Here is a 13,023-nt window from a genome sequence, read left to right on the forward strand (position 1 = left end):
AGAATCAAATGAGATAATTGTAAACTATTCAGTATGACAGGAGTTGTATGAATGCTCATTCTCCTTCCTCCCTCCCCCTCTATTTTTCCTCCCCTCCCCTCCTCTCCCCCCACCCCCTGGTTCAAATCCTGCCCACTAACTATAGTTTAATGACCACAGTCATTTCTCTGAATCCTATCATACCCATCTATATGATGTAGCTAATCAAGCCTTCCTCACATATCATGATGATCAAATGAGCTAATATACAGAAATTGCTCAGAAAAGATCTATATAGGATTATAGATTTAAGGATATAAGGGAACTTAGAGGTGAGTGAACCCAAGTGTCTCCTTTTCATGAACAAGAGAAACACAGTAAGAAATGTTAAATTAATTATGTGGGATCCTAAGTGCCTGGAATTGGATTTGAACCCCTGTCTTCCTAATTCCATATCCAGTATTGTAGTCGCTGTGCCATGTGATCCTATATAATGTTGGTTGTATTACTGAATCCAACACCCGCTTGCACAGTAATTCCCAAGCAGTCCTGACTTCAATATATCTCTTTGGAAGAAAGGAACTGCAGTGTCCAGAAGAAAGTCATTCTAATTTTGGCAACGCTACTTGTTGAATTTTTCCTTTCAACAAGCTAAATCTGAGTCTGACTTTTCCATGAATTGCTCCTCCTTCTGGCTTCTGGAGTCGATCTGAACAAATATTTCTGCTTCAAATACTGCTCTTCAAATCCTTGAAGACAATGATTGGGTCACTCCTAAGTCTTCCCTTGAAATATAAGACAGCTCATAGAATTCTGATTCAATTTAGTTTTGTTTTTTAATGTGGACAAATCAAAGCTTGAAAATTTGATTCTATCCTGGCTAGAGATGCTTGCCTTTTTCTTTATAGTGCTACTACCTAATTCTCTCTACTCTTGCCACTCACTCGATTCCAGTTCTGGAATCATAATCAAATCAACCGTTTCTTCTAGAAAGAGAAAGTCAATATACTTCCCATTATGGCTCCCCTCAGCATTCCAGTAAACTCTTCAAATCAAAGCACCTCTTCCTGGCCTCTCCTATAGGTAGGTTTCCCCCAATGAAATATAAATACCTTGAAGTGAAGGAATGTTTTCATTTTTTATGAGTATGCTCAGGGTTTAGCACAGTCCTTGGAATTTGTAGTCTTTAATAAAAGATTTTTTCACTCATCCATAAGACTGGGGCAGCCCATTTCTTGAGTCAAAAAGAAGAGATTGGGGGCCTCAGAGAATGCTGCCATACTCACACACTGTGGCTTAAGCAAAGCACCATAGATAAACTCTTCCTGGAGGTTGTCAGTAACATCTCAAAATGTGCTTGGCTAATGGTACCTTTGTTAGTAAGCTGATTTTGAGTTTGCCTTGAGGAATTTGAAATTGAGCTATTTGAAAAAGTAAATAATCAGATCATTCCTGATATCTTAGTATCTCACCTCTCCCACCTTCTCTCCAACTAGGATTACAGGGATTGTCTCTCTGGCCCTTGTAACTCTATTTGGTTTTTATTCCATGAAATTCTTGAGGCTGTTAGGTTGTGCCAAAAACCCAGTGGTCCTCTTTTCTTCCCAGTATTTTAAACTAGTCAAATTTTCTAGTCCTTTCAAGTCAATCCTAAAATCTTTCTAACTTCTCCATGTTCTAAGCTCTAGATGTTTCCTTCCTTAATAGTTTACTGTCCTATATGTTCCTTAAGAGCTTCTATTTTGTCTTCCTTGAAACTACAAATTCCTCAAGGACAAGTATTTACCTAGTTACTTTTGAAAAGTAGCTTCTTATCTGCCTGGTGGCCTGAAAACTTGTTTCTGAAGTCTCAAATCACCAGTGAAGAAACAAAATATTTAAAGGAAAATACACTTAAAAGCAAGATAAGCCAAGGTGGTTCCTGATATAAGATAGTTACTTTGTTCAGATAGTCAGGGATCTAAGTCTAAGGCAAGTTGAGAAAAGATAAGAGTAGCCACATCTACCAACCCAGAATTCTCAGATTGCCAGGACTATCTCCCTGGTTTTGACCAATCTTTGACCAGTTCTCTAGGTTCTTTTGGGCTCCACTCTCAAAACTCCTACTCTTCCTCAAGCCATCTCCTCCTCAAGTTAAAGTCTTTCTGCTTCCCTCATATGACTGAGTATTACCAACTCCTATTGATTATGTGTCCAATTCTCACTAAACCTCTGGGAGGAGAGAGCCTTGGGTACATAGCATTTGACACAATTGATGTTTACCCAGCATTTCAAAGGACTGGAAAGCCTTTTCTTATTTTTCTCTTAAGATAACCCCCAGGGATGAGGCTGGGGGAGGAGGAAATACTATGCATGTTACTTCCTTTCTCCAAGTTCAGCACTTTTTCTACTACCCTACAGCTGAGTAGAGGTGGGGAAATGGTGCTAAGCAAAGAGGAGATGTCTCCTGCCAAGGGAGGAGGAAGAATCTTTTAATCTCAAGCAAACAGAGCTGAACCAGAGGACCTTGAGCGTCTTTGATTAACCCTGGCCAAATGAGAAATCATGAGATTTGTCTTGAGACATAATTTACACTCCCCAAGCTGTACAAGAGCCACTCACCTGGGCTAGCTACACTGGCAGTGAACGTGACTATTCACAAACTATTATCTTCTAGTAGCAAAGTTGATAATAATATACTCCACTATATTAATTAGGGCAGACTAAGATAATTAGGAGTTTTCAAAGAGCTGGGTATTCACTTATGTTCTCTGACCCATCATCTGTCAGACCCCCACCTCCATTTTGAAATAAGCCACATGACACTTAATTAGGTGACATCTCCAGATTTTCTGACTTGGGCGGCAGATGGCAACACTCTGGCCTGATTGGCTTTTGTTGGCACATTTTAAGTTCCAAGCTATCTCTCTTCCTCCTTCCCAACTTTGAACTCGAGAAGGTCACCATTTGATACAGATATATATATATATATATATATATATATATATATATATATATATATATATATATATATATATATATACAATATAATATATATATATACATAAATACATACCCCCACCACCACACACCTCCCCCCCCATACACACATACCATACTGTGCATTCAGTTCTTTCTCTGTCTTTTTGATCTGGAAATATTCAATTAGAAAGAAAGATACAACAAAAGGTACTTTTTACCAAAATTATGTAGATTAATTCAGGCTTCTAGCTCCAGGAACTTGATCAGGAAAAATGATATGCTTAAGAAAGGATCTTGCAGGATAAGGGACCCCAGCTCTAGCCCTCAGACTCTTGATTAAATCAGGTGAGAGACATCTGATGGGACCTTTATTTTTGCTAATTTGGGAAGGGGCACAAAGGAGAATGACATACATAAACAAATAGCTTTTAAAGATAAGAAGAAAATGTTAGAGTAAATCAAAATAACACTTCCTAACTTTCAAATATGCATCCCCTTTGGGTTTGAATATCTTTTATTGTTTCTTTGTTACCAAAGTCATATAAAAGCACACCATGTACACAGATTACATAAATAATCCAACTAAAAAAAGATATATGAAATGCAAAGGTGATCAAGAGAGGTGCTTAATTTCTCTATTTACAGTGTAGTGTGAAGTTTAAAAGATATTACAAAATGTATAAAAAAATGTATCAACAATTGATTTAGATAAAGGTATTTTGTGGCTAAACACTTTCTTGTTTCCAAAGGTGAACAATATAAAACCAGACTCACACAGGTTACTTACTATATAACATGAAAAAAGCTGTTCAATTCAGTTGACTATCCATATAGATTCCATTAGTAGCTGTCTAGGAAAAGTAACATACATAGTGGAAGGTTAAGGCAAGGCTCCTTGTGACTCCAAATGGGGTAACATAGAATTTGGATGATTTTGTTGTTGTTTTGAGTTTGAGTAATGAGTATTGAGTAACTAGTATTACTCAGTAATGTGTGGCTCTTCCTCAATCTAGATTCCTCTTGGCTACTTTACTCTTTGGAGCTAGGACATGGTTGGTAGAGTCTAATGAAGTGGGATGAGATGTGAGTATTGGAGAGGGTATATTACAGGGAAGAAATGGATGTGGCAGGTAGAAAGGCAAGTGAAGATTGTTCTCTCTTAGAACAAGGGCTCAAGAAAGGCAGAGAAGGTAAGTGAGCTGCTAGGAGACACAGGTTCCCTCACTCCTCCCAACTCCACCCACATTCTCATGCTCATCCATCAAAGAAAACTTTAGCACCAAGGCTGACTGGCCAATTGAACTTTCTGGATCACCCTTTGGGAATGCTGACTCTGACTCAAGCCTTTCCAGTCAAATGCTCTCCAATTAGCCTCCTTTAAAAAGCAAAGAGTAGGGGCAGCTAGGTGGTGCAGTGGATAAAGCACCAGCCTTGAAGTCAGGAGTACCTGGGTTCAAATTACTTAGCTGTGTGGCCTTGGGCAAGCCACTTAACTCCATTTGCCTTGCAAAAACCTAAAAAACAAAACAAAAGAAAAGAAAAACAAAGAGGACAGGAAATGGAATGGACAAAGCTCATTCCTGGCAAAGGAAAAAAATTTGGAAAGAGGCTCCAGATTAGTCTTTAACAGGTCATCTTAAAGCTAAAGATGGACAAGATATTTTTTGTCCAGTCTGATTGTCATCTTTTGAGGATGCAGAAAAACTGAACTATGGATTGTCTGAGGGGTCATGCTTTAGAAATGTATATTTTGGGGCAGCTAGGTGGCGCAGTGTATAAAGCACTGGCCCTGGAGTCAGGAGTACCTGGGTTCAAATCTAGTCTCAGATACCTAATAATTACCTAGCTGTGTGCCCTTGGGCAAGCCACTTAACCCCATTTGCCTTGCAAAAACCTAAAAAAAATCCATATTTTATCCAGGGCATGATCACCTGCCACTCTACCTGGGGTTTTCCTTTCTATGAACAGAACAGAGACACAGAAAGAAGAGCTCCAAGCAAGACCCTTCACCTCAGAATCCTTCAAACAACACAACTTGGTAGTTGGTACACCAGCTTAGCTAGGAGTCTAAACTTCTGCTTAGAAAGAAGCTGCTGACCAATTAGCAACCCAAGTGCTTATTGCCCTAGGAACATTACCGCCTTAATATTCTTTGAATAGTAAGAGATCCAAAAGCACATCTTCAACTTTTCTTGCTTCTTAAATAGATTACTATCCTTCATAAATATCTTTTAAATGTTCTAGAAATTGCCTGGTTCTGACTAAGCTGTAGACTGCCCAGGAGAAATTATGGAGACTATAAGGGGGGATCAGGTAAGAGGAGGCATGGGTATATACAATCAACTATCTCACTAGAATTTATATTTGGTCTTGGACTTTATGATCATCAGCCTGTAATGTCAGCCCACGCTTACCTACCTAGCCATTCCAGAGAAGGTACCACTGCAGTTTTTCATGGCCATGGAAAGAATGTCCACAAAGTTTACTGTAGATAAAACTTAGTCCTTAACCTTTCCCTTGCTTCAAGTCTCCATGTGGCAGGGAATGGATAGGCACATTACTTAGAAAGACTGGACTGAATGGTATAGGTCACTAACTGGCATCTTTTCTACCCAGGCCTGCCCTGCCTCCCAGCTTTGTGGGGCCAGGTAAGTGCTGATTTCCTATTTTCAATCAGGTCTTTCCTGGAAAGAACTATATGCTTCAGTGACCAAATACACTCAATGTAAAAATAAAATAGAAGCTTAACTATGTATATTTGAACAATGGAATTCTTTCCTTGGGCTTTTCCTTCTGAAAATTGTTTCTGGCTTTAAAACAAGTCTTATTGATAGCTCTAGTGTATCTGGAAAGAGTGCAAGTAACTGGCCTAGTTAGGTTTCATTTTGCAAAATCCCTAAGGTTCTTATCTCAGGCCTTTCATTGAGTCAGATAATATGTGAGAGAGAATTGTGGCTCTGGTAAGGATGGTGCTTTGAGCACTGTTTCTGCCAATACTTTGGGTTCTGGGTGGAGGGGAGAGAGAGCAAATGTCTGAGGTTCTATTTTGCCAATGGAGGGCTAAACCATCTGCCCCATCCTTCCAGGCTTCAAGGGAGGAGGGGCATGTAGAGCAAGAAATAATCCATCTTTTCTCTTCCTGTTCTTCTCATTCACTATCCCACTATAAAACAATGTTGCTGTAGGAGATGCTCTGGTCTGAGCCTTTCTCCTTTTCTTTGAATGAAGTCTGAGACTTGTTGGTTATAACTCCAGTGTCTTCAAATTGTTCAGAGACCTTGATGGGGGCTTCCTTGATCATTTCCTGATCTTTCTTCAGATCCCAGCACTTTTAAATATTCCAATTCCAGGGCAGATACATCACCTGGCAGCAAATGCCCATAAAGTGGCAGCAGTGTTGTTTGCCACATTTGTCTATTACATAAGTTATCATGTCATCCCAAGGCTTAAGGGATACCATCCACTGGGGAAACAAGCCCCCAAATAAACAGCAACATGATCCCCATCAGCAGCAATATGATGCATATCCCTACACCTAACAACACAAACCAACCTGCCAGGCAGAGGCCAAGCACAATCAATGGACCTATGATAAAGCAGGTGAGCAGGTAGAAAAATGGCAAAGCATCAGTAGCTGGCCGAGATATTTCCTATTATCTTGGCAATATGGATTGGCAGGTGCATGAAAGGCACTGGGTACCACAGAAGAAAGCTGGAATAGTTGAAGAAGAAATGACACAGGGCAATCTGAAATCAAAAGGATTGGACAAAATGAAAATTCATCTAGCATACACTGGATATCAATTAGGGAGAGGGAAGGGAAATCAGAAGGCAAGTGATGATGAAGAGGGAAGGGAATGATCAATGGTGTCACAAAAACTATCATCACAAATATTTTCATAGTGTGTTCTTAAACTTAAGATCCAGGAGGGACATCAAGAGATCACCTAGTCTAGTCCCTTCAGTTTTGCATGAATATGAAGCAGCTGGAGATGGAGGGGATGTTATGTTTAGGTGTGGTCTAGAGAACACTGGACGGGAAGTCAAGAAGACTTGGGTAAGAAGGTGACCTTAGCCTCCCTTGTGCACTTCTGCGAGGACAGCAATAGAGCAATAGAGTGAACATCAGATGAGATCTTTATACAGAGTGCTTTGGAAATTTTAATCCACTCTAGAAGAGTACTCATATTATAGTGTCATGAAAAGAATAATACATATGGGAGTCTGAGGATCTTGCTACAATTTGAATGAACAAGCAATTTATATAAAGTTTTTCTTAGTTACCAGGCATATAAAACATGTTGGACAATGAAGTAGCACAGAGGATTGAGTTCTGGATCTTTAATCAGGAAGACCTGGGTTCAAATCTAACCTCAGACATTTGCTAAGTGTGGGACCTTCATTTAGTCCTCTGTAAAATAAGTTGGATAAGGAAATGGCAAATCACTCCAGTATCTTTGTCAAGTAAAAGAACCTGTCTCCCGTAAGCTTACATTCTCCTCCTCTGAATTCTGATTATGCCACTTACTCCCTGAATGACCTTGACCATCAGCAAAAATACTTATCTACAAAAGGATGTCTAGATGATCTCAAAGATCCATCCCAATTCTTAAATTCTTTGAAAATGAGCTTTTTTTTTGCAAATGGCCATGCAGGAAAGAATTAAATGCAATGAAGAGAACAAGGTTGCTATATCTATATCTATTATCTATTATCTATATCAACTATATCTATATCTATATCTATATCTACATCTACATCTATATCTATATCTATATCTAATCTATATATCTATACCTATACCTATATCTATAGCTATATCTATATATATATATATATATATATATAGTTTTTAATTTTTATTTATTTAATGGAATTGAGTGACTTGTCCAAGGTCATACAGCTAGGCAATTATTAAGTGTCTGAGACTAGATTTGAACTTAGGTCCTCCTGACTCCAGTGTGGTGCTCTATCCACTGTGCCACCTAGCTGCCCCTAAAAGTTGATACTTTAAGCCAGTTTTGTTGAGCTTCAAAACAGTGGTTTCAGGGGCAGCTAGGTGGCACAGTGGATAGAGCACTGGCCCTGGAGTCAGGAGTACCTGAGTTCAAATCCTACCTCAGACACTTAATAATCACCTAGCTATGTGGCCTCGGGCAAGCCACTTAACCCCATTTGCCTTGCGAAAGCAAACAAAAAAAACCAGTGATTTCAAAAACAATTTAATTAAAAACATCATCCCAAATGAAATTAAATACCAGTTAGCTAAAAAAAGCAATGGAATTAATAAAAATACTTTATTGCATTCTAGAACTAATGAGACATTATAATTATTTTCAAAAATCATTTTTAGAATTTGTTGTTTTATAAAATCAATTTCACATACTTTGAATCAAGCTCTACTCCTCACTTTGCCCCCTACAGTCCTTTGTCACCTTTCTCCTACCCAGGCATTGCCTGGCCTGCCTATCTATATACCAGCAGGTGCAATTGGCCTCCCTTGCCAGGGAAGGAGGGAAGGAAGAGGAAAGGACATTGACTGGTCAAGACTGTCCTTCCTGTCTAAGCTGCAAATCTCAAAATGACCTCTACCTCACTCTTGTCTTCCATGGGATCACTCCCTAGGTTCTTCTGTAGTGTGGTGTGTAGTGTGGAAAAGAATGCTGTCTTTCCTCTGACTAATATTCTTTGTGTGACCTTAGGAAAGTCACTTAATCTCAATTTCCTCATCTATAAAATGAGGGGAGATTGGACTGGATGATTTCTGAGAGCCCTTCCATCCCTAGATCTATCACCCTAGGCCTATTCCAAAAATCTCCTCCTGGGTAGTCTCTTGGTTCACACACATTTCCTAAATCAAAACTCTGATAGTATCCTATCTTAAATCCAATACCAAAATCCTTGGTTCAGCTTTCAAGGCCCTCTAGAACTTGAAGCTCATCTACTTTTTTTCAGCATTATCTTCTATTGCTAAAAAAAGATGGTGTTTCTAGAAGTACTATTATGATTATCAATGTTATTATTATCATTATCATCCTTTCCAGGGAAACTGGTTCTACAAAGAGCTTTATTCACTGGACCTATTCCTGGGGCATTTGTTCACATCCTTAACCCTCTCAGATTATTTTTCCTTTTTCTCTCTGCCCAAAGAAATCTTCTTCATCTTTCAAAAAAGGCTTCTCTTTCTCCCGTAAAACCAACAGTCATCTCTCTCTCTCTCTCTCTCTCTCTCTCTCTCTCTCTCTCTCTCTCTCTCTCTCTCTCTCTCTCTTTCTCTCTTCTAAATACAAAACTTCAATCCATACCAGTCATTTAGCAAGTAACTGATTTGGAATTCAAACTCAGATCTTCTGACATCAAAGACAGTAGTTCTTCCTAACATACCAGCTCTTCCAACTGATGGAGAGCAAAAAGGGGGACAGGGGTAGCTATTCATAGCTTTTTCCAATCATTTTATGGAGGGAAGAGGTGTGTAACCAGGAATGTCTCCTTGTGATATGAAGCATCTGATAGGAAAGAAGCCAAAGTGTTCATTTGAAGGATTTAGTAGTAAGCTAACAAAAGAGAGTTCAATGCAAAGATGTGCATACTGACCTGGAGTGAATCTTGTAAAGTATTTCCAGGGCTAGCTAAGGCAGCTAGTATGGCAGTGGTGGTGGTATCAATATTGGCCCCTAAGGTTAAAGGGTAAGCTCTTTCAAGGCTGATCACACCAAGGCCTAATGGGGAAAAAGAAATACTGGATTCAGTCCTGGATAGGAATGATTGAGCATAGCAGGACCACATTATAGAAATGGAGACATGGGTATGTGGGGAAGAAGGGAGGACTTCCCAACCAGAGAAGTGATTGCAGAGGTGAATACAGAGCTGCTCTGCACAAGGAAGGTCATCACAGCTCCAACAAGAATGGCTAGGTAGCCTGCCAGCCATTCAAAAGGGAAGGGGAAATATGGGGAAATTGGAAAAGGAAAAAAATACCATTTCTACACCTGTCCTAGTTAGCAGGACAATTTAGTATGTGATGCAATAGATTACTCCAAGGTCTATCTAGAAATAGTCCCTTTTCTCAAAAAAACATTTCAAACCAGTAGCAGCAGTTTTCAAGGCAATTAAAAGTGGTCAGCAAGGAGGGAGCTCTCAGTCAATGTTCTAAAAGCTACTTTTATTTTACTTTTCTTCGCACAAATGAGATAATGTTTGTAAGAAGCACTCAGCATAGTGCCTTAGGCATAGTATAATACTTATCTCCTTCCCCATCCCTTTAGTTCTCAGGGAAGGGTCCTAGAGCAAATCTAAGATCCCCAGATCTGCACCTCAACTTCCCTGCTTGTCACAGTCCAGGTGGGATTGAGGATGGAGAGGGGATTTTGGAGTAATTTATTCTTCTTACAACAGCCCACATCGGGAAGGGGTAAGATCAGGGATAAATAACTTTTCTGGAACTGGGGTGGGGGAGGGGGGTATTAATTCTCTGGGTTGAGAGAGAAAACAGAATTAAACATTTACCAAATTCCTACTATGCACTACATATTTTAGGAAGACTTTCTCATTTAATCCTTACAAACAAACCCCGGAGGTAAATTCTGTCTTCATTTTAACAGTTGAGAAAACTGAGGTAAAATGACTTCCCTTGGGCCACATGGAAGTGTCCGAGACAAGATTTGAAGTCATAATAATCCTTTTTTATGCTTCGTTCAGACCCTCTTCTTCCCTAATAAAATGCTAATATCATTTTAATAATAATCTTTTACTTCATGGAGGCCAGAAATGACCATCATAGCCATGCTCTGTCCACTCATTGTTGCGATCTTCCTTCTTTTTCCTCCACCATTTCTGCTTCTGTTTTTGTCTATGTGGTGGCAGGGATATGTGGCAGATTGGGACTAAAGACAATTTCTAGAGCTCTTTATTGTTTACAGGGTCCTTATTATTATTAGCAGTGCACATTTAACTTCTTATTCTTACAGATTTTTTTTGTTTTTGTTTTTAGGTTTTGCAAGGCAAATGGGGTTAGTGGCTTGCCCAAGGCCACATAGCTAGGTAATTATTAATTGACTGAGTCTGGATTTGAACTCAGGTACTCCTGACTCCAGGGCGAGTGCTCTATCCACTGCACCACCTAGCCACCCCACTTACAGATTTTTTAATCAAAGATCATAGGATCTTCACATTTAGAGATGGAAGAGACTAGTCCAATTTTCCCATCATTTTACAGAGGGGAAAATGGAGGAACAGAGACCTTCATTTACTTGCCTAAAGACACACAAGCACAGACACCATTTGAACCCAGGGCCTCTGACTCCTAATATAATGCTCTTATCTATTATATCTCAAGGTTCATGTAGCTTCAGGGACTTGTTCAAGATGAGACAGCTAATAAGTGCCCAACCAAGAAGAATGGACTTGGGCATTAGAAAGAACTAGGTCAGATTCTATAACCCTGGACAGATCATTTCACATCTTTCAAAAGGGGAGAATAATGCCTCTGTGGCTGCCTCAAAGGTCTGGTGTGAAGATTGAATGCCTTGATATCTGTAAGGAATCTGCAAACTGTTTAGAATTCTATAAAGTTTACCAGTGAATAGGAAAAGGGACCTGTCCTGTAATTTCACTGGTTTAAGGAGCTCTCAGGTGGGGGGACCCTACCAATGCAGGCTGGCAGATCCTCTCCAACACAGTCCTAAAGAGGGATCTGGAGCATTTAAGAAGTTAAATGATTTGATCACACAATCACTATGTGTGTTATAAAAGTGGGACTCGAACCCAGATGTTCCTGGCTTCTAGGTCAGCTCCCCTACAGAGCTCAACGTGTGCTTAATCTTCCAACACAATGATCCCACTGAAGACTAGGGAAAAGTTTCTCTGGGAAAAATAGTAGAGACTAACTCATATTTTTCTAGAATTCTCCATCCATATTCCAGTGCTGGTTCTTTCTTATTAAGGACACAACATCTGAGCATTCTATTGGGCTCTGGAACATTCTCCAGACAATAATACAAAATCAATATAAGGGTTCCAACATGCATTTCCCTGATTGTTAATTAGAAGGAGAAAATCCACGTGGAGACCTGGGTTATCTAGAGCTCTTGCCTCCAGAGGGATGTATCAAATGTGGAACTCAGTAAGCACAATGGGAAGAAAGTAAGCAGATGCCTTTTATCACAAGACCTCCACCTACAGAAAGACTCAGGGAGGGTAAAATAACTGCCTGTATTGCTAGTCTTCTTAATCACTGTAGCAACTTGTCCCTTGAGCCCAGAGTTAAGCAACCTGATAGTCAAGATCAAACAAGCACACAGGACCAGCAAGGAGAAGGGTAGAAGAATGAATCCAATGGTTGAATCTGGGAGTTTGACATCTGCAAATAAGTGTTTACCTGTAGGAACCAGAGGTATCGCTTATCAAGAGAATTCATGACTCCTAAGGCCTAGCAAATCAGAATGTTTCCTTAAAGTTGATATTGATATTGTTTCTCTAAGAATTTCATTGTTGCCAATTGTGATTCTAATTCAGAAGAAGATTATAGATTCAGGAGAAATTTTGCAAAAGGAATTTAAGTTAGATCCAAATAACATTTAACCTGATTTAGAGTAAGGGTCCCCAACCTTTTTATAAGTTTTAGTCCTATAAAGTCTTGAAATGTGAGGGTGTAGGGGTGAACTGACAGCTAAATCCCTGTATAACAATTAGGAAAAAAAGCACTGAATTTGAAGTTAGAAGTCCTGGGTTTGAATCTTGATTCTGCTCTATGCTATTGTCTCTGCTAACAGTGAGCAGGTTCCTTCATTCGTATTTGCCTAAGTATGCATTACTTACTTGCCAGTTCAGTTTAATTATACAGTAAATATAATCAGATGCTCTATATGATGAAAATGATAAATGATATATTACAATTTAATAATTATAACAATTGTCTCCACTCCAAAAGACTTGAGCAGGAATTTATTTTATTATAAGAGATAGAAGACATACATGTAGGGTCTCCTCTATACAATGTACAAAGAAACCCAATAATTCAGGTAAAGCCTTAGATAGTTAAGAATTACACTGAAAAGGGGTGGCCACATAGGAGGAAAGAAGGAC

At 39.3% G+C, this 13,023-nt stretch overlaps 1 pseudogene; it reads right to left on the bottom strand.

Annotated features, from left to right (window-relative positions):
- Positions 1-6,213: 6,213 nt before the first annotated feature.
- Positions 6,214-13,023, bottom strand: part of LOC141519289 (sodium-dependent phosphate transport protein 2B-like) — a 42,926-nt pseudogene continuing 36,116 nt past the window's right edge.

Source organism: Macrotis lagotis, chromosome 3 (genome assembly GCF_037893015.1).
Source record: "Macrotis lagotis isolate mMagLag1 chromosome 3, bilby.v1.9.chrom.fasta, whole genome shotgun sequence".
NCBI classification, from domain to species: domain Eukaryota; kingdom Metazoa; phylum Chordata; class Mammalia; order Peramelemorphia; family Peramelidae; genus Macrotis; species Macrotis lagotis.